Below are 22377 nucleotides of genomic sequence, written 5' to 3' on the forward strand. Positions count from 1 at the left end.
TAGGCTACACAATAAGTTTTGCTCTTGACAGATGCAATATTTGAAAATCAATAACAATTAATATATTTTTTAAGTTACATTTATATCTGCATTTATATCAAAACCTAGAGACTTTCAAACATCACAGTGTAATTTATAAAATGTATTTGTGTCATATTGACATAACGTCTTTTCATATTCTATAACCCAGGTGTAATGTTTCAATGTTAACAAGTGAGGTGACAAAAAAAAAAAAACACAAAATCTGAATCTCATTCAGATCAGACGGCTCAGTCCCACTTTGGACTGCATACCTGGGGCTTTGCTGAAAGAGCCAATCAGCGTGAATTACACTTGAACAGAGCGGTTCATTGCAGTCACAGCAAGAATTCAAATCATGAATATTGTGTAGTGGGTTTATTCCATAACACTCAATCATTACTACTGCTGAACAATTTCTTTGTATGATATTTTATTTGTAATTTGTTGAATAATTTAAGCTACACACACAGAAATGACAGCAATGAATTGGATTCCTGTTAGAACTTGTACTAACTGCTGCGTTACATGCAGACAGTAATGAAGTGGCACCAGTCCCTCTGATATTGGTTTGTCGTCTCTAAGATTAAAAAGGTAATGAAACGCAGAATTATGCTAATACTGACAATCACACCCCTGATTCTAGGAGAGGCTACACTTCCAGCTCTCCAGCTCTTTTTAGTTTCAAACACAATTATGTATAATGGCATTAATGTATCAATACAGTTTGAAATAGACTGTGAATGAAAGGACTCAAAACACCCCGCAATTTAAAATGAACTCATTTGGCAATTTTCATGCGAAAAATCAAGCAAAAAAAACCCACTTGCAACTTCTTTGGGGGTGGCAGTAGCTCAGTCCATAGGGAGTTGGGTTGGGAACCGGAGGGTCACTGGTTCAATCCCCGTATGGACCCAAAAAGTTGGGAGCGTGGATTGGTGGCTGGAGAGATGCCAGTTCACCTCCTGGGCACTGCCAGGTGCCCTTGAGCAAGGCACCGTACCCCCCCGACCGCTCAGGGCGCTGGTTCAGCTGGCAGCCCGCTCACTCTGACATCTCTCCATGCATAGTGCATGTAAAGGTCCTGAGCATGTGTGTGTATTTCAGGCCTGTGTGTGAGTACTAACAAAAGTGTGTACACAGAGTGTAGTGCAGTAATTTCCCCATTGGGGACTAATAAAAACAAATTATCTTTTTTTTTATCTTTATCTTTCATGTAATCCTATATTATGATTTGAAAGCACACATATCATCCCCTGAGCATTAAACAGAAAAGCCCCACAGTTTGCTTAAACCTGAGCTAATTCATTTTCTTCAGGTCACTTAAGAGCAGCGCAAAAAGCTGTTAACTGACACAGTATTTGCATATTTGCACGTCATCAAGTTGACACAGAGTCACACGAGCATTGCTTTTTGTCATTAACTGACTGTCTATCTAAGTCCATTATTTACCCTCCTCGTTCTTCTGCTGCTAAATGCTCCAGTTTGTTTACAAGCTTCTAGCTAACTTTATTTTTCTGTTTGGGGCTGGGAAGTTAGCATACAGTAGGTAGAGTATTTACCTGGAGGTTGATAAGAGCTATGAGACTGAAACAAAACTCTAAAGTTCGCAAAACAAAAAAACTATGAGCCCAAAGACTAAAAAAAAAAAAACCAGCAGTCCTGCATTGAAAATGTTACTTAAAGTGCCCTTATTCTGCTAATTTTCAGGTTCATAATTGTATTTAGAGGTTGTACCAAAATAGGTTTATGTGATATAATTTTCAACAAACACCATATATTTTGTGTACTTCACATTGCTGTAGCTCCTCTTTTCACCCTGTGCTCTCTGTTTTAGCTACAGAGTGAGACATCTCACTTCCGTTCCATCTTTGTCGAGACTCGCACATGCTCAGTAGCTAGGTAAGGACTACTAGCCAGCCAGAAAAAGAGTATGAGGGCGTGCCCTGACAGTAGCTAGGTAAGGACTACTAGCCAGTCAGAAACAGAGTATGAGGGCGTGCCCTGACAGTAGCTAGGTAAGGACTACTAGCCAGTCAGAAGCAGAGTATGAGGGCGTGCCCTGACAGTAGCTAGGTAAGGACTACTAGCCAGTCAGAAGCAGAGTATGAGGGTGTGTCCTGACAGTACCTAGGTAAGGACTGTTAGGCAGTCAGAAGCAGAGTATGAGGGTCCTGACAGTACCTAGGTAAGGACTACTAGCCAGTCAGAAACAGAGTATGAGGGTGTGCCACTCTAGCAGCCAGGCGAGCATTATAACATGTGTTACCAGGTGAAGCACATGTATCTCTGAAGTAAAGGCTGGACTACAATAGAGCTTTTCAGAGCAGTTTGTGAACAGGGTTTTTTGTTGGAGATGGTAAGTCCTTTTGGGGGGGCGGGGGCTTTGTTTTTTTCACTTTGTAAACCTATAGTGTGCACAATAAAGGAAAAGGGAAAAATACCAAAAGCATAATATGAGCACTTTAAGTAAAAATATGTGTAAAAGTAAGCATCCTCTTTCTGTTCTCTGACACCTTGGCACCTGACAGGAAACTGGATTGGATTGGTTTCCATGGACGATTTAGGGATGGATGACAGATTGGTAACCCTTTCCAAAGGTCGTACAATTAGCTGACTTTTCTACTCTATACAGTCTATCTTGTTCAATCTCAGGGATTGAGGGCTAGGGCCCTATACTGAGGACACATAACTGGTTACTTGGTTGGGGCAAATGTGTATTTTAAGTAGTTATTCCAAAAACAAATCTCAATCAATGTATACCTGTTCTAGTTGGGTGGTTTATTTGACTTCTGTGATTTTGATTTATGTTTTAATATGATCAACAACACTTCAACTACCCAAGCAACAAAACTAAAAAACAGCTCAGTGCACTTGTGTTTGCACTAAGACATGTTTTTATTGGACTGAAGTTGCGACCAAAATTGCAGTACACCACAAAGAATCTGCCGACAACAGATACAGATAGGCTGCACACACACACACACACACACACACACACACACACACACACACACCCACACACAGATATACAAATACTCCAGGGGCAACCCACCTCATTAGATATAGACAAACATTCAATTAGTCTGTGTAATAGGGAACATAAAGCATGTCTGTGGTGGTAATGCTTTCATTCCTCCTTCCTAGTCAGCAGCATTATAACAACTGGCTGAGGATTTATAAGGCAACCGGTGAATGTTAATGCCTCTTTCTCTGTCCCTCCGTGTCACCCAAAGTGTGTTTGTCTTGTCCATGCATTTTAAATTAGTGTTCTTTTTCAGAGCAAATGGCTCTCTGTGGTTACAGCCACATGAGACTTAAGAATTATCTCACTTTTCTTTACAAATGTGTATCTAACTTGTTGACTTTGGTAACAAAGTTGGGGTCAAGTGGCGGGCGCTGGCAGGCAGAGAGAGTCACATCCTGTTGATGTGTGAGTGATGTTAGAGGCAGTTTAGAACTACGGAACCCAAACTCAGTAACTTCCTGTATCTGTGTCACATTGGCTCCATCACGGCCACGCCTCTTTAAGAGACCAGCGGTAGGTCCTGAGTGGACTGATTCCAATGAAAGAAGTGAACGTGAACACAGATTATGAGCGATTCTTTCACCCCGCAGTCACCAAAGTAAATATTGGACTCAGTCGTCACAAGCCACATCTATCCAGAACATTCTTACACTAAAATGGAAATTTTCAGAAAGACAAATCAGGAGAAAATAAACTGTTTGCGATCTCTTGCCAGATCTGGCAACACAGATAAGCTAACGTCAGCTAACGTTCGTTAGCTGCTGGCCGAACAAAACTAATTTCCCTACTGCTAATCATGTCGTTTAGCTGTGTAAATATCACATGTTGGCAAAAGAAAATATGAATAAATGATACAAATGTAACTTTTCAACCATTCACCTAACGATTACCACATTTTTATACAAGGCCAGACCCATTTAGGAGACAATTAATGGAGACCATTCCTTACCATTGGAGTGTAATCTTAAGTAATAGAAAATCATTGGTGATGTGCCACATGTCGACATGTTAACATGCTGATCTGAAGCCAGATTGGTAGGATATAAATTAATTTCACATAGACATATTATTGACATTCATGTAATTTGCATACTAACACGTCTAGCCAACCAGAGGACAAACAGTCCACCGCAACCCTTTAAAGGAAGCAAAAGGATTTACTGTGGACAAAGAGATTATTAGCAAAATTTAGGTTGGATTAAATGAAACATGTGCACTTGGAAGCAGCATTATTATTTCGCAAATGTATGTCAAGTAAATTCAAAAAAATCTAAGAAGACTTGTGGAAGCTGTAGCATTTGATAGGACACAATATCACTCAAATCATCACTCTTCGACAATAAACTGGTAATTATTTACACACCTGCACATTGATTGTTTTAATCTTACATAAATCCAGTATGCTTATAATGAGGTTGAAATGTGGCGCGAGGCATATAGAAATGTATTTATTTGGATTGTATTAGTTTAACAAGAATGAAAATTCAATAGGGTTTTTGGATTATAACGTAATAAAGACACTGATTATGTTTACTATGGAGAACATCTCAAGGTACACATTAATTCACTTCATAGCTGGTGGCACAGGAATTGGTAACCAAGGCATAGAGCATTCAGACCTTGGTATTGGCTGATTATAATTATGTTTGTGTGTGTGAACATTTGAGTGTCTTGAAGCAATCATCTTTTATGCATAGTCTGTTTGAGTAGGACTTATTAATATAGCCTGCATTTCAGGTGTCTTAATCTCCGCTGATTTTCCTTGTTAATAAATTTGACCTCAACATCCAAACTCCACTCCACTCTCCACTGTCTCTCTCTCTGTCATTCGCTGTCTCAAGGATTGTTGACCAGTAATTGTATGAAACTGGATAGCAAATATGCAAATATTTCTCCCTCTAACATTGCATTTCTCTTGACAGAAACAAACATTTTCAATTCATAATCACACCCACGTGCAAACATGCACGTAGCTAAACACACGTAAGACAAGACCCTCTTTACAATGAATTGGCTCTGGTTGTCAGTGATGTCTGTTTGCAAGGCCTCCACACAAGCAGAAGGGGAAAGAAAGGAAATAAGTGTGTCGTATAAAGAAGAAGAGGAGTGGGGAAATGAAGAAGGACCAAAACAAATCAGGTCACGGAAGGGTGAAATGAGAGAGACAGATGTAATGCATGAATGGATCTGATGATAGATAAAACGAGTGAAAGTCAGATTGTTGAACAACAAGGATGTGTTCTTTGTTACAGCATGTTTTCTTCCATCCACACGTTTTTATCCAAATTAAGTGATTTTGAATGAAAAATGGCTTATGGAAACAGTAAAATTCAGTGGGATTTCATAAAAATAGACTCAAAGGAAAAATGTTTGGTCTCACCGGATTTTATCTTGATCAATATACGGAATAACCGAATAAATGATGAATTGTGATTTAGTTTTAGGTCATTTTATGGTTGCAACCCTCCACAAAACAAAGAAGAAGAAGTTTTAGTTTGTTTCCGCCCAGTATTTACGCTCTGTCTGCACACATGGGGGGGCAACAAAGACAGATGGAAGTGGACGGACGAGGAGACGAGAGACTTTCTGAATTAATTCATCAGAGACTCGCAAAGGAAATGGCAGACAAAGACAGAGACATGTCTCAAAAAAGAGTTGTCTCTCAGCGGTGCTGAAGGGACAAGAAAGGACAGGTTACATCTGCATCATTATAGCAATGTGTTGATAGCGTCGCTGTTTTCTTAAAATAGCTTGATATGTTGCTATCAGCTGGCACACAAGCTCTATTGCAACTTGTAATATTGATCATGTGTTGGTAGACGGGATCCGTATTGTCCCGAAAAATGAATAGAAACAACTTAAAATGTCTAAAACCAATTCCATACGATAATTTGATCACAAGACAGCATGTGACGTCATTACCACAGGTTTTTATTGGCTTTAAAGCCGTTGGATTGAAACACACTTTCACCAGTTTTATTAGCATGAGTTTTTTTTACTGAACTTTGGATAATTTGATTGACAAGTGGATGGAAACTTAACTAGTGAATAGATTTTGTTGGAGCGACCGGAAGCATGGTAATCAAACCGTGTTGATAATCAGTGGGCTATTATGACTTAGACTTTGCTGAGATTTGAAAATCAAACAATGACTTTGTTTACACGGACAACATATTCCAGGTGTTGTCTTTATTCCTGTAATGGTTAGCCCCTTGGTGGAAGGAGGAGACATGGACTCAGGAGTTCACCTGGTGCTTCGATTTATTTCTTCATCAATCACATGGAAGTGTAGTATTGCAAGGGTGACTTATTCAAAGTTAATTGGAAATTAATCAAAAAAAATTATGTAAAATCCCCATTCCCAAACATTTCTGGCTACATTACACCATATAATATGGAGCCCCCATTTTTTTTTTCTTCTCCATGTCAAAGTCAAGATCCCACCAAATAATGTCAAGATCTCGCAAAAGTGATTGTTCCAGTACTATCAATTTGTTATTTTTCAATTTTTGTTTTCTCCATGTCAAAGTCATGATCTTGCACAACAAAGTCAAGATCTTGCAAAAGTGATTGTTCAGTAATTTATTTATTTGTCTTGATTTCTTTCCACCCTCCAAGTCACCTCGGGGGCTCCGTAATATAACAACTATGACATCAATAATTAAATTATTTATGCTGAACAAGTTTCTCAAAACAGAGAACTCCATGCACTCTGTACACCCATCTGTATTGGCTGACACTTAGATCATTACAGGTCTTCCACTTCATAAATTACCCTAGACTCTGACACTTCCTGTTTGCCACTCGGACCCAGATCCCTGCTTTAAAATGAGAACAGTTGAACGAAACCTTGGGTAAATCCACTAACCTTAAATAAATGACTTGAAGTTAACTGTGTCTTTGTGGTATTTGTCCAACCCTGATTTCTAGTCTTTTGACTAAAGTCAACAGAAAGAAAATGACAAGCCATTTGTTCATTGATGCAAGCCCACATGCTACTGGTAATGCTCATGCTAACCATCCTATGCTACTTCTCATACTGAGGTTAGCTTAGCATGATAAGACATGCTACCACCGGTGTAAATGAAGGCATGGGGGAACCCCATGACAATTCCAGAAAAAGACAACACTACTAAGCGGTTTACATGGCTAAATGGAAATTTGGTTACACTTTACATGTTCACGTAAGCCCATTGTTGTGCAAATATTAGCTGTCGATGCTGAGGTGGATAGAAGTTCTGATAGTTGTTTTGCTCTTTCTCTTAAAATATGCAGTTTCTATTATCGAGATATGTGATTGTATGTCTTTTCCTATTTTGCCACCATCTTGCACACTCAGGCATTCACTATCTCACACACACTAACTCTCTCTCTCTCACACAGACACACACACACACACTCTCACACACATATGTTACCCCCTTCACTCTCTCTTACACACACAGACACACACACACACACACACACAAAAACAATACAAGAAATACTTGTGTTAAAGGCAGATAGATATTGAGAGTGAATAAGACTAAACAATGTTGATGCTGTGTCTGAACCAATGTTTTGTATTGTGTGAAACATTTGAATATGTGAAATAAATATTTTTGTTCACCCTCTGAACCCTAAGGCCATTTTAACAGTTCATTGTCCGTCTGGATTTATTCTATAATAACTTGTAAAACATCAACCCTGTTGTCTGCAGTCAAGATATGAACATCATTTTTTTCCGGACAAACTGGGTTATTAGAGTATTTGGGTTGCAGTGAGGTCACTTGAATGTTAAAAATGGTTGTAGGACCTTAAAGACAAAAAAATAAATAAAACGGAACATGAATGTTCCAGATATGTATTGATATCACAGACAGAGAAGTAAAACCTCTAAAACCCTTCTTGTATGTCTTGGGAGTCACACTGTGAAGAAACAATCATTTTAACTTATACAGATGAAAAAATACATACATTTTTCCAAAGAAAGTCCAGACGCTTTTGCCCTGATGACATTTACTTATGCCAATAATCCACATAATAATGACATATGTATTGATATTACACCCACAGCAATGCTACACAAGTATTTGTGTGTCTAAAACAGTTCTCCTATATGCATAAAATAAAAATAATAAACACCATAACTCATATGAAGCACATAATATTTACATTTCTTCAAAAAAGGCCCAAATATGTAATATATAAATAAAATTCATGCAAAATCTTAAACCAGTGGAGCCGTTTACTCTATAAAACGGTAGATATATATCTTGTTCCGCTATAGCATCTTTGATTGCATATGAGACTAGTGTGACCATAGTGTGACTGGGAAGTTTAACCTCGTTAGGACTCCATACTCTTGTGTGACGTTGTTTCCCAAATATGGGCATGCTGGTGCCTTGTACACCCGTAAACAGAGAGAGGACAGACGGCGCGGGCAGCTACTGGCAGAAATAAGCGAAAACGTGATGAATTATGGACATAAAGTGGATAAATCTTGGATGTAACAGTTTGAATTTAATGCTCAACAACCCCGAAAAAGGCTGGAAGTTCCAGGGCTGGATAGACAATCTCCTGTAGAGGCTGGAGAGACCCGGAAGCAACCTCCATAGTCGCTAACTTGTTACATTTTAGCTGCAACTTTTGGTGGGTCTCTAACTGTTATGCTTATTAAATGATTAAACTATGAATCAGAGGTGCTGTTAAGGCTCGTGGGCAAGTCTCTCGGTCTCAGAGGGTTAATCTTGTCTCAAAGAAAAAGTTGCAGTTATTCTGCAGCAATCTAAAACGGTGTCGTAAATCTTTCTTCTGGACTTAAGGTAGTGGACTCCGAGCATCATCATCACGTCCCCTGTGTCTTGGCCAAAATATCGCAATTGCGAAGACAACCGTCAACAGCCGACCAGCACATTCATTCTGTGCCTGCACGAGAGGAAATAACAGCCGGCAGTGGTAATCTATTCCTCATCCAAACCATTGCTATGATACATACAACAAAAGAGTGTTTGCTGAGATTAACCAGCGGCCTTTGTTTTCTATTTTTCTGCAGGTGCTAAGAGAAAACAAAGGTTTTTAGTTGAATCTTCCTTGTAATTTTAGTTTGTGTAATTGGGTGTGTATGTGTGGAAGGGAAATATAAAACTTAATAAGTTTAACAAGGTCCACTGTGGTAGTTGTAAAGTTGTGTAAAGAATGTGCAACGTATTACAAACACAAGCACATTCTCTTCATCATTTGATGGTGTCTCAAATGTGTCAACGCAGAAAGACAAAACTATTGTCATATTTTTTCACATCTCCAGGAGAAAAGAAAGGGACATAAACCAGCAGAGAGAGACGAAGACACCCATGGTGAGAAAAGGCCAGACACCATGAGAGATAAAAAGAAACCCCAGGAGAGAAAGACACACACACACACACACACACACACACACACACCAGGGAAGAGCAGGAGGAAAGCGGGGAGAGGCATGGCTTTTGGATGCGCATCTCAGCATGGTCATTACAGAATATGCCCATATTATGAAAAAAATCACTTTTACTGGGATTAGGGGTGTTATTTTGTGTCTCTGGTGCTTCCACCTGCATACAAACTTGGGAAAAAAACATCCATGCTGTTTTGAGTGTGATACAGTTTCTGAATGTCCTCTGCCCTCAGACTCTGGGTGAGCTGTTCAACATCTAGACGCTTTCTACATCACTAGCCGAGGTGGCTAACCATAGCATGCTAGCTCGTTCTCAATGGCAAAACACTGCTCCACCACACACTAGTTCACCATAAACTCCAAAAGAACTGCTTCCTGTCCCTGTTGTGCAGGTATTCCACAAGTTGCCCTCGTCTAGAAGAAGTCTCCCAGCTAATCCTGCCTTGGACTGACCAAAGCTGGAGAACGAGTTATCTAGCAACTGCACATGTGCCCAACAAAGACAGTACAGAAGTGAGATGTCTCACTTGAAGCTGAAACAGGTGAAATGTCCCACTCTGTAGCCAAAACAGAGACCTAAACAAACAGGGTGACAACAACAAAAATATGGTGTTTTGTGAAAATGAAACCATGTAAACCTATTTTGGTATAACCTCAAAATGCAATTATGAATCTGAAAATGGGCAGAATATGGGCGCTTTAATAATGTCACACGCAATGTCAGTGTCACGCGGATGAATAATGCTACACCTGCAGGGAAGGATTTACTTTCCCACTGAGCAGCTGTAACTTTAACTATTAAATGAGTCGTGTGAATCAGCTTCTCATCCTCATGTAACCCAGCAAGAGTGTGCAGAGTAGAGTAAGGATGAGTGTGTGAGTCTGTCGGAGGGGTTGAAACAGAATGACAGACACAATAAGCAACTGAAGCCCCAGGGTAACTTAGATTATATTAAAAACTTCTGCTGAAAACAACAAGATAAAGTGTCCTATCTAAACTGCTTTTCTAATGGTAAAGGTGCCCTGCCACTTGTATTTCATGACTTTGTGGTAATGTCTGAACTTCTACCATGGAATTTTTGTCGAAAAAAACTTAAATTTAAATTTTTTTCATTCTAGTGTTTTGTAGAAAGCTTGCAAGACGACTCCGCTTGATTTGTGCCAGTTGTCATTAATATTCAACAAGCTAAGCTGCTTGACTCTGAATGGCTAACAGCTAGCCAATGAGAGCCTGGCTATCAGCATCATTTACCCAGCGCAACTGGGCGAGCTCATGAATAGTAATCTAAAGTAAAGCTGTTGGGATTGGCCTGATTTCTCCTCTTATTTCTTTTCAGTGGCTAGAGCTGACAGAGGAGGTAGCAGTTCATTTTCACATTCACCACATAACACAAACACATATGGACCTAACACATTTCAAAAAAATGCAAGGAAAAATGCTTTTGTGTGGCAGGGCACCTTTAATAGAATTTTACTAGAAGAAAATGTCTGTGAAGTCGGATGTCTCTGACATGTACAGTAGACTCCTACCTATATAAAAAGTGGACAAAGAGGATGGATAGATAGATTATGGTATGGAGCTCTGTTCAACAATCATAACATTGACAGTGTGACTTGTAATGTATGTTTGTGTCTAAAAACACAACGTGGGAGCACGTCTCTGTTCCTTCTGCCCTATGTTCCTTCAAACTTTACCCTAAACCAAGATCTTGATCTGGACTTTACCAAGTAGTTTTTGTGCATAGACACAACTAAGTAGTTCTTGTGCCTATACCAAACTGGGACCATTTTACAATGTGTTTCAAGACCGCAACTATCGTTTTCTGGTTAAAGTATGAGGATGGATTTCCGTCACGTTCAGGGGTGCTATTTTATGAGAGGCTCCTGTCAGCCATGTATAGGGTAAGAACAAATGACATATATTGCCGTATGTTACGGAGGGCTTGTTGGACTGCAGGTAAAGTATTTTCTCTTGCTAAGTAAAAAATGTGGCGAACATTTTTGCCTTTCCGTCTAACAGTGCTACTGTTCTTGTGGTACCCTGACCTTAAATACCCTTGGGTATCCTTGATGTGGTAAAGATCTCAGCAGGCATTTCCACCGATAAACCCTATTATCAAATCGCCCATTCAGATAAGATTCAGATCTCTGACAGATGCCGTTGTTAGTAATTACAGCTGAATTGATTGCTAAAGCTCTGGGACGGGTCAAGGCGGGATGGCAGCCCTGGACTTTTTGTCCTTCATCTGTTTCACATCCCCTCTTTAGAGCAGCAAACATCAAAGAGTAGTGTGCGTGTGATTGAAACTGCTCATTAACCTTTTGCATTGTCATCACTATTTGCATTTTATATGCTTAAGTAATGCAGTATGCAATTATCACCGGGGCACTGCTAATACTGAAGTATGCTCCAACAGCGCAGTGCATGCCTAGATATAAACTAGCACATACAAATCGGCATTGCAAACATATAAAAATGACTTCTTTAGTCATATTTTTTACAATGAACACTTGAATTGATAAAGGCACTTGCAGATTACAAGGTATTACAAAATGTCTCTTATTTTTTTTCTTTTAAAAAATGAACCAAAACACTCACAAAGTAGCAGATCTTGGGCAATTAATGTGAATAATAACAATTTAAAGCTATAGTGCATAGTTTCTGTCGCCCCCATGAGGAATTCTAAGTAATGACAACAACAATGTTGCCCCATCCACATGATACAAGTTTTCCGCACACCCCCCCACTCCTCCTCCACACAGATGCTAGTAGGCAAGGAGGACAAAACGGATTAAAAAACATGGACTCTCAAGAAGAGGTCATCATCTTTACTCGAGCTTCTGCTCCCGGAAAGTCGTCGGAAACCACAATCTTCTGAACATAGTCATACTGAGATATGCTGTGGATTTCCTAACCTGTAATTTGAATTTACCATACCATTTGAGTGATGATAACTTTCAAATGCGTGATTTATTATGACCATACGTTGCTTGTCGTCTGTGTGACAACACATCATCTCTCTCATCAGGGCCCGTTCTCTCCTTTACTCGCTGTCTGTCAGCTGCTCATGTTGTTCACTTTCTTCTAAAATATTAGAAAAAGAACATTAGAGACCAGGAAGTGTCTGTGATCTTCACTTGGAAATTCTGTCCAACAAACAAGTGACCATTTCGACCATATGACATTTTTTAAAATATTTGGTACATTTGAGAAAATGCAGTCTGAACCTAAATTGAACCAATTGAACCCCCATTATTAACCCCCCCAAATCTGAGTCTACAAAACAAACATATGTATGTATCTATAAGCCCTTTTTTTGGGCTTCATTTCTTAGTCTGTATTATTATAACGTATTACATTTGGCATATCATTACAATTACTTCCTGATTCAAAATTGTTCTTCTTTTTCCTGCCAGCACACGTTTCCCTACATTTAGGAATATCCCTGTTTTTCCTTTTTATACCTTTCCCCCTTATGAAACTGAGTCCTATTCCACTTTGACCTAGTTACACATTTTCTCTAGTCTTATTCATTTACATTCAAAGGAAAGCATCTGTTTAACCCATTTATCATTGACTTACTCACCACCAGTACAGATAAATCCCCTCTTACTTCTTAAAACTGTGCCACTTATTGCCTTCCCATACTGCAGTCACAGCAGATACATCACAAAGATAAATGCCCGTGTCGGCAGAGGTCACTGCTCCAGATATGCATGAATTTTAAACCTGTCTCATTTTTTTTAATAATTAGTGCATACTGTAGCTTGGTAGCTGCTGTGTCCATTGAAGTGGTTGGTGCAGTGGTAGGTAAGTTAAGAAAGCATGTCTGTGTGTTAACACTGGAACAATATCACATCTAATGGCTGTAATTACATGCCATGTGAGACTGAAGTTTTTGTTAAATGTCTCTAAGAGATGTCAAATAATTTGTAAATGAGTCAAAGAGTTGATAAATTGCACTACATACAGATCGGTACAATGGCTCTGAGAGCTCATACCCCTGCAACTAAAGAAAACACATGCAAATAGAAAAAACACAAAACACAGTAATTAACCATGTCCACCTATGTAGCGGCACATGCACAGCAAATGAGAAAAAATGTGACTGCAGCAACTACAAACAGAAACACACTGCAAATAGAGTTACAGTGTATGTTTTAAATAGTTTAACTATGTTTTTAATCAGCCTTGTTAAAGGATAAATTCTGTTAACGCTTTCGGACAATTTATCCATCCATCCATCCATTCAGCCATCCATCCATCCATTCAGCCATCCATCCATCCATTCAGCCATCCATCAATCCATCCATCCATCCATTTATCCATCCATCCATCCATCAAGCCATCATCCATCCATCCATTAAGCCATCCACCAAGCAATCCATCTATCCATCCATCAATCCATCCATCCATTTATCCATCCATCCAGCCATCATCCATCCACCCATGCCTCCATTTATCCATCCATCCATGCCTCCATTTATCCATCCATCCATCCATCAAGCCATCATCCATCTATCCATTCAGCCATCCATCCATCCATTTATCCATCCATCCATCCATTTATCCATCCATCCAGCCATCATCCATCCCTCCATCCCTCCAATTAACCATCCATCCATCCATCCATCCAATTGTCCATCCATTCATCCATCCATGTATCAATTTTCTCCATCCATCCATCAATAAATTACAAATTACTAGTAGATAAACTTAAGACCATGATTAGTATTGAGTCTCTTTTGGCTGTGTGTTTAAATTTCCCTGTGTTGGTTTACTCTTGCATTCTGAATATGGCACTATCATATTCACATCACCATCTCATTTATGTGTCGAATTCTGCATGTGTAAATTGTAATATGTGCGTGGACATTGTTCTTCAAAGAAACTCCTTTCATCATTTCCATTTCCATGGGAAGACTCCAGGCTGTGCGCCTGTGAGCAGCTGACCCTGTGTTTACAACATTGTTGACGTGGCACAGCAACCCAAACTTGTCAGAAATAACAAAGAACAACATGCCTCAGTGGCAATTACAGTAACATTAGAGTGCCCAGAGACCATACTACCATGGAACAGTCTAGGAGAAATTACATCAGAAACATTCACATTTAATTAAGTGTGCATGTCTACAGTTGTGTCTACATCGGAATAATTCAACTCTGCGTTTTGTGTTCATGCGTGTCAGTATTAGTGTGTGTGTATGTGGGTGTGTGTCTAGAGGCGTGTTTTAACAACCAAAGCACAGAGAACCCTCCCTCCCACTAGCTCCTCTGTATTCCCTGGAGGGGCCTAATCAGACAAACAAGGCTTCTCTCACTCCGGGTCCGTACGCTTTGATTTCTCACTGAGAACCAAAAACATGCATGCACGCATGCGCACACACAAACACACACACACACACACACACACACACACACACACACACACACACACACACACACACACACACAAACACACACACACAGATACTGCGATAGATGTACTACATGCATGCAAACCCAGAGACTTGTCTGCACACACACTGTGAGATCTCAACAACCTATGACATGGAGCTTGCCAGTAAGCAATATTTTCGAGGTTCTAGCTAATGCTTTGTGTTTCTTCTTGCCACTGTGACCAGAACGTTTTGGTTGTACATCAGTGAACAGGTGACACTACTTTCAATGTTTGGCAACGCCAGGGCAAACCTCATTATTGTTGGGGAGTGAAGTTTAAGATTCAGTATCACCTCCTGAGCAGTGAAGAAATGTGTGCCTAAAGCGGATGGAGAACAGTGGAAACAAATTCAAAAAATACTCTAACTCTAACACCCACGCAGTAACAGAATAGGGGATATGATGGAATGCTGGGGCAGGTGTAGATTTACTACAAACAACACTGATCAATAGAGCAAAGGTAGTATTTCTGTTACCACCATTCTCAGTTGAATGCTCTCAGTCTCAGGCAGGGAACTGCTGGTAGCGCTGTCAAAATGAAAGCGATAAAAACAAGTTAACGCATATAAATGCACACACGTCTTGTGATTTGGGCCTCTGGATGCTCCATAGTTTGTGAAATCAGGATCAAAGGAAAAAAAAATATTCTTAACAGTCACACACACAGTACAATGTAGTGAAATGATATTACTGCATTTAACCCTCCTGTTGTCCCTGTGCCAAATTTGACAAATTTTCAACAAATTACTTTGTGCAAAATTTTGGTTTCTTGCAACCAAATTGTCAATAAAGAAAGAATGTGGAAGGTGCATTGCATTGATTTATGACCACTGAAAAAAGAGGGGAGAAAACTTCTCTTTGTTTAATATCATTAACAGTAAAGTTAGGTTTGGCTTTCTGCTTCCAACATGTTAAAAAAAAAGACAGAAGAAGAGCGATCTGAGCGAGTCAGCTGGCGTCTCCCTCAGAGAAAGGGTGAGAAGCTCAGTCATCCAAGAGGAGCTCGGAGTAGAACCGCTGCTCCTTCGCGTCGAAAGGAGCCAGTTGAGGTGGTTTAGGCATCTGGTAAGGATGCCTCCTGGGCTCCTCCCTAGGGAGGTGTTCCACCCAGTCGGAGCTGGTTGATGTGGCTCGGGAAAGGGAAGTTTTAGAACTGATTTGCAATTTTAATGTGCAAAGTGCAATTAATTTGAGATCAATGGACAATTATGCGATAGTAGTATTCATACGTCAGGGGTTGAGGGGGTGAAAGTGACATCGCCTCATCCTTTTAGAGGGTGAAATGTCACTGGTTAAGTCATAGATTTTTACAGAACTTTTAGCGGTCAAGAGGACAGAATTGCTGATTTTCTCTGGAAAGACCAAAACTATTTTGTTCCAATAAAAAACTATAAAATGAAACCAGGATCAGCACATAGTGTCATAGAGTTGCTGTGCAAAAGTGGATTAATTGTTAAGTTACTCCTCGAGTTATGACTTATTAAGTTCCTGTAGTGGAAAAGGATTATACCACTCACCACTAGAGATGAAAATTGAAGTGCTGGAAAGTAACTTTGCTTCAGTGGGAATAAACCAAATGGATCGCTGTGAAAACAGAGGCTGTTATCTCTGTGATCTCACGTGCTGCTTTGCCTCGTCTACTTCCCTTCCCCTCCCCTTTGTCTTCCTAACTCTCCCTCCCAAACTCTTTCTCCTTGCCTCTCCTCGCCCTCCTTTTCTTATCTTGGTTTTGTCTATCTACCCCTCTGCCTCCCCTCTCTCTTCCCTTCAAATTCTTCCCCTTTCATCCATCTCCATTGCCTCCCGCCTCACCCTTTACTGTTCCCAACCATCCCTTACACCCAGCCCTCTTTGGCCTGGCCACCCTCCCCTCTCCTAGCTCCCCCCCCCTCGTCTCACCACGTATCTCCCTCCTGCCTCGCTGCCCCCGAGCCCTCCTCTGCTCCTCTTCCTTCAGACAGAAAGCCAATTGGAGCTGTCCAAACAAATGAGCGGTGTCTGAGATCATTTAAACAGCCATAAATAACATCAAGGGAGGAGGCAGACGATGAGTGGAACCCACCGCAAAATGAACCGATGCACACACACACGCACACACACACGCACGCACACACTCTTAAGTGGAACCTATTGCTAATTTGTCTGATAACGTGTTAGGCAGAGATAAGAGGGGGCAGGCAGGAATCTTACCAGCCTGAGATGCATTAGCTCGCCTTGTACTGTTTTCATCACTCAGGCTATGGGAGCACAGCTTATTGTTTGCTAATTTGCCTTTTGCGGCTATTGTTTGAAATGCTGGGGAAGCTATCACCAGAGGTAATGGGCGTGTGGGTGTGTGTTTGTGTGTGTGTGTGTGCATCTGAAATAGTGAGTTTAGAGTCTTGATAAAGTGATCATTCCATGTAATGAGGCTCTAAAAGAATGAATGGTGCCCTTTGTGTTGATTTAATGGCATGTGCTGGGATCTCACTGCTCACTGGTCTAAATAATAAAAAAAATGAAGCGCGCACATCACATGCTGGAGAAGTGAGAGTTGGATCTTAATTCATTAAGCTTGTCCACGTCTTGAAGAGAATAAGACGAATGGTGATTTTGTTCTGTCTGTTCCTGGCAAGCCCCCACTCTCGTGCTTTCTGACAGCTCTCTGCCAAGTAGGACATTAAATAATAAGCTTCCTCCTTCTTCTCTCTGTCTTTCTGTCTGTCTGTCTCTTTCTTACTTTCACTTTCTCTTCCCATATTTCAGTCTGTCTGTGTTTGTCTTACTGTCTGACTTACTTAGTGTCTTTCTCTGTTATAAATATTACGCCAGGAATGAAACACTGGCAGCTTTGTGTGGAGTTAAACATACGCCTGCACACACACATACACACACACACACACACACATGCAGTGTTTCTCCGCCAGTACCCTCTTAAATACTACAGAGCTGGCACTTGTTATAAGCCTCTGCACATCAGGCCAAATCCATTTTGGGAGTGCCAATTTCATTCTTGGGATGTTAAGCATCTACACCTGAAGGTCAAAACAACCCGCAATGAAAGCCCATCTCGCTCTGTTGCAGAATTGGATGAAAATGAATGTTATTTCTTCTGTTGAAATAGCCATCATGTTTCACTGGCTCCCACACAGTGGGCTGGCATATGCTAATAAACGGGGTAAATATGCATACTGCATGACACCAGTGGTGCAGAAAGCGGGAATTTTCATTTAGTTTGGTGGTTCGGTATCACGTTATCCTAGAAATTATTTTTGTACAGATATGTGTGAGGGTTGTGTTGACATAGTCCCATGTATGTATGCTTATGCTGCTATGTTTGTGTGTGATATTCTAGTTGGCAATGTTTTAGTTTGCACATAGATGTCACACATATACAGTGCCAGAAGGTGCAGTGGGTGTGGGGATGTGGGTGTTTTGTTTCATATATACCGGCTTTGAGCGCTCTGATTATGCTTATGATGTTGTGTGTGACAGGTTGCCTCTGGATGTGCTAGAGAGCGGAGCGGGGCCCTGGACACATGCATAGCATTGTTAGGGGGGGTTTAAGGTGAACAGAATAAAATGTACTGTGGCGATATGCCAGTGGAGTCTGCATGTTCTGTCGTTATCTGTGTGGGTTTTCTCCACAGTTCTCCTTTATAGTCAAAGCTGCTCCCAGAAGACCGCACCAAAACTGACAACTCACTCATTTGCAATATCAATGTTAACTTAATCTCACATTGCCAGATCTAAATTTCCACTGTGGAGTTAAGTCTGGCTTTGCCACACATACAGTACATTCCAAGCTCGGGATGCAGTTTTGGTGGAATGTTTGCACGCCCAAAATAAAACACCACATACAATAATAAATAAAGTTACAGTAACTGTTTACAAAATACAGTAACGTGAGCAATTTCACTTAACCTGATCAATGCTTTAATGTAAGTTGCTTGCAGGGTGTACTTAGCAGTCCACAGCAAATCCCCACCAATCCGTCCCGAAACGTCTCATTTGGACAGCAAATGTCGTAAACACATTCTTTGTAAGTCTTTACAATCATTTCCCCAAAAGAATCAAGCAGGCCTGCCTGGTTGCACAATCCCCATTTTCTTTAAAACATGGCATCTTCAGCGTGTAGCTTGGCAACACACAGAGAGCGGAATGTGAGGGACATCGAGCGTGTGAGCCACACACGAATGTCAGGCAATTATCCTGGAAGTGTTCTCCCGTTGATCCAGACTAATGTAAATAACAATGTGCAATCTAGTGAATTCAACTGTTTAGTCAGTCTGCTTCTTTGCCTTTTGCAGTCTCTTGTTGTTGTTTTTTTAACACTTTAGTTACTTTTTTACTTTTTACATATTTATTATATCTCGAATTTGTCCAGATGTGTCTTGTTGTTGCACTATCCCTTTTGCTCCTGTAACACTGTGAAATTCCCCACAGTATCATCTTGTTTTATTTTAGGTGAACTGACAACTCAAAATTGTTGGTAGTTGGTACTGTGAGTGTGGAGGGTTTTTTCACTCTCACTGTGACAATTGTTCTCAATAGGGGGGTTGAGACCCTCCCAAAAAGATTTGTGAGACAATTAATGGGATTCCAACCTAAGGTCTCTTCTGACATTTCTCAAGGTTTTGCTCTTTTTTTGGGTGGGAAAAGTTGGATAGTGTCATCTCAGGCCTCACTCAACATGTGTTCTAATTGAACAAGTCATCATAACTCTCTGGCTAAACTGCTCACAGCTCATAGACATATCAAACCAGTGACAACGGCTCGGCAAGAAGACACACATTTTGGGAAGTGTAAGAAGATCCCTGCTTCTCACCCAATGAGGTGGGATGGCCTCAAGCTCCTTGCAACCCTGATGGGTATCAATACGGGATGCCAATGCAATGTAAAATGATTCCCTAATGTGTCATATTCCTATGCATGTGGTTGCTTGGGTGGCCCAGGGGCTTAGGCGCCAACCAAGAATTTTATTGCGTGTCTTTTCCCCCATTCTCTGTCATCCTTCTGCTGTCAGCTGTCTGAAGAGGCATAAACACATTTGCTTTCTACAATTATCAAACAATCCTGTTAAAGAAAACATGTGTAACTTACTCTCTCTACCTGTTATTTTCTTAAGAAGCCCCTCAGTGGGTTGCTGGAGCTCACAGGTTAAGAATAAAGGTGAAACGTCTGAGGCTCTGTGCTAAAGTAAGCACTTGCTATGTTATTGTTTACATCCCATGGCTTTATGGAGAGCAGCCAAGATGCAAGAATGCAATGGAGCATGGAAAGACCATTGAATGGCCATAGAAAATAATCAATCCATAGCAAACAAGCTGTCAAATAGAAATGACACAGAGTGGATAGAACCACCTTTGATTTCCAGGTTCTCTGGTGTCATGGTAAATGATTGTTGATTGTGGTCATTTCTCATCGTGTTTAGGTGAAGGTGAAGGTCTATTGGCCCTCACAGGGTTCTTGAGAACTCTGGAGCAAATATGAGTTTTAGGGCATCTGTCTGACATCTGTCAGAGAACACATCCGGAGGACAGTTATAACTCTCTAGAGTCAGACAATTACACCAGGATGGGAGGGGTTGCTACTGTGGCAATTTAGTTGCCCAAACAAAGAAAATACACAAGATTGGTTTGGCAAAGGTTGGAATAAGGATCCTTAAGGACAATGGCAATTGCAATTCGCTATCACACCACTTCCAACTGCCATCTACTGATCTTTTTGTATTCCATGCCATAATCCTACAAGATTTAGAGGCTACCTTTTGAATGTAAATCCATGGATGGTGGAGGGGAGATGTAAACAAGTAGCTGGGTCTTATCTAAAAAAACAGTTGAGGGTTGAGTAAAGTAGCCAAGTCTTACTACAGGACTGGATGACAGAGAAGTACTTAACATTTAGTCCGCGTTAAATTCCTTGTGACTGGAAAGCAGATTTCTACAGCCATGAAGAGAGGCAAATACACCCCCTGAGTTTCAGGGAATCAGTCCCACACTAGTTTCACATTGCCAGACCTTCTTCCACATCGTGGCAGAGGAAGGTCTGGCTAGTTTTTTGGCATTTCTTTAAACCAATCACAATCGTCTTGGGTGCCATTAAGCACGGAACAGAGCCACGGTACCTCTGCAAAATAGCCTCTGGAAGGAACTAGTTTTGGTGGCACATGTCTATGTTGGAAGCTTGTTTTAGTCACAACAGAAAACTCAGATTAGACAGATGGTCTAGCTAGCTGTCTGGATTTACCCTGCAGAGATCTGAGGACCAGGTAACCATAGTCCTCAGAAATCTAATGGAGGTTAGAATTACAACACCAAGAAAGCAGAATGTAGGGGACATTCAGCCTAAAAGAGTGACATACAGTGGAATTCCCGATGGCACCAGAGCAATCCCGGAGGTGGAACTTCGTGAACATAGACTAGTTTCAAACAACTTAAATTTTGTCCTTTGATTCCTCAATAATTACCCAGTTAGATGATTACATAGGTAATACAATTTGGATGGACTAACAGCCTTTTTGGGATTATCTGAGCGCAGTATGAAACCATTGATAATGATTAGGGTTTTGATTCTAAATCATAAATGGCAGGGAACTGGTGAGGAGAAATAATAGATGGATGGGCGAGTAGGGACTAAACTGAAAAAAGCAGGAGTGAGAAAAGAGATGGGTAGGCAAAGTGAAGAGGATAAAAACATCCCTAGACTCTTTGAAGCCTCAGGTCTTCGGCTACCTCTCCTGTTTGGCCCACTTCTCTCCTGTCTCCCCTACGGTCATCCAACTGTGCTCTCTGTGTAATATTGGAACAGGGGAGCAACACGGAGAGAGGGAAGATAGCTGCAATCATCTCCTAGGCTTCTAAGAAGCTTTCGGCCCCGAGGTTCTTAGTTCTCCGTTCATTTTCACTCTAATGGTGTCTTCCTTTTCGTCCTCACTACCCCCTTTTTCTCTTCATCTCTGCCACCCTCAGTCCTATTTTTTCTCCATCTTTCTCATCTCTCATTCTTGCATTCTCACTTCCTTTCAGCCATGCTTAACCATTCTGCTTTCAGTTTCCCCTTCTCCTTCCTTCTCCTCCTCCCTCACTTCTCCTTTCATTTTTGCATAGCCCTTGTCTGTTTCTTCCCTTTTTCTCTTCGATCTCACCGCCTTTCTTCTCTATAGCCCATCCTCTTAATTCTCTCTCCCCGCTCATCACTGGGACAGAAAATCCCCCGGTGGTTGGGGCACAGAGCCGCGGCGCTCTTTGATCGTTTGCGGGGAACCTATACTCTGACTGCCATTCTGGACCAAGCTCTGTCTGGTGTCTGCTCGGTGGATGCTGAGGGAGGAGCACTCAGGTCTCACACACAATCATTGTCCCTCTTGCCAGAACACACACACATACACACACACACATTCAGGCAACTGTCCTGTGTGTAATTAAATTTCCTAAAGACCATAAGTACGAGTTCACAATACAACCAAGCCAAATCTTAAAATGCCCTTCATTAGTTTCTTCC

General features: G+C 40.8%; 2 long non-coding RNA genes across 2 annotated transcripts in view; both read right to left on the reverse strand.

Annotated features, from left to right (window-relative positions):
* The window catches only part of LOC117936915, a 672281-nt gene that overhangs the window by 75155 nt on the left and 574749 nt on the right, over positions 1-22377 (reverse strand). The gene's annotated exons all lie outside the window — the stretch shown is intronic.
* Positions 1699-21669, reverse strand: LOC117936908. The gene is made up of 3 exons (XR_004655053.1): positions 21658-21669; positions 17661-17663; positions 1699-1842 (listed from the first exon to the last, which is right to left on the reverse strand). It is a non-coding gene; the product is annotated as an uncharacterized LOC117936908 (long non-coding RNA).

This window comes from Etheostoma cragini, chromosome 2 (genome assembly GCF_013103735.1).
Source record: "Etheostoma cragini isolate CJK2018 chromosome 2, CSU_Ecrag_1.0, whole genome shotgun sequence".
Taxonomy (NCBI): domain Eukaryota; kingdom Metazoa; phylum Chordata; class Actinopteri; order Perciformes; family Percidae; genus Etheostoma; species Etheostoma cragini.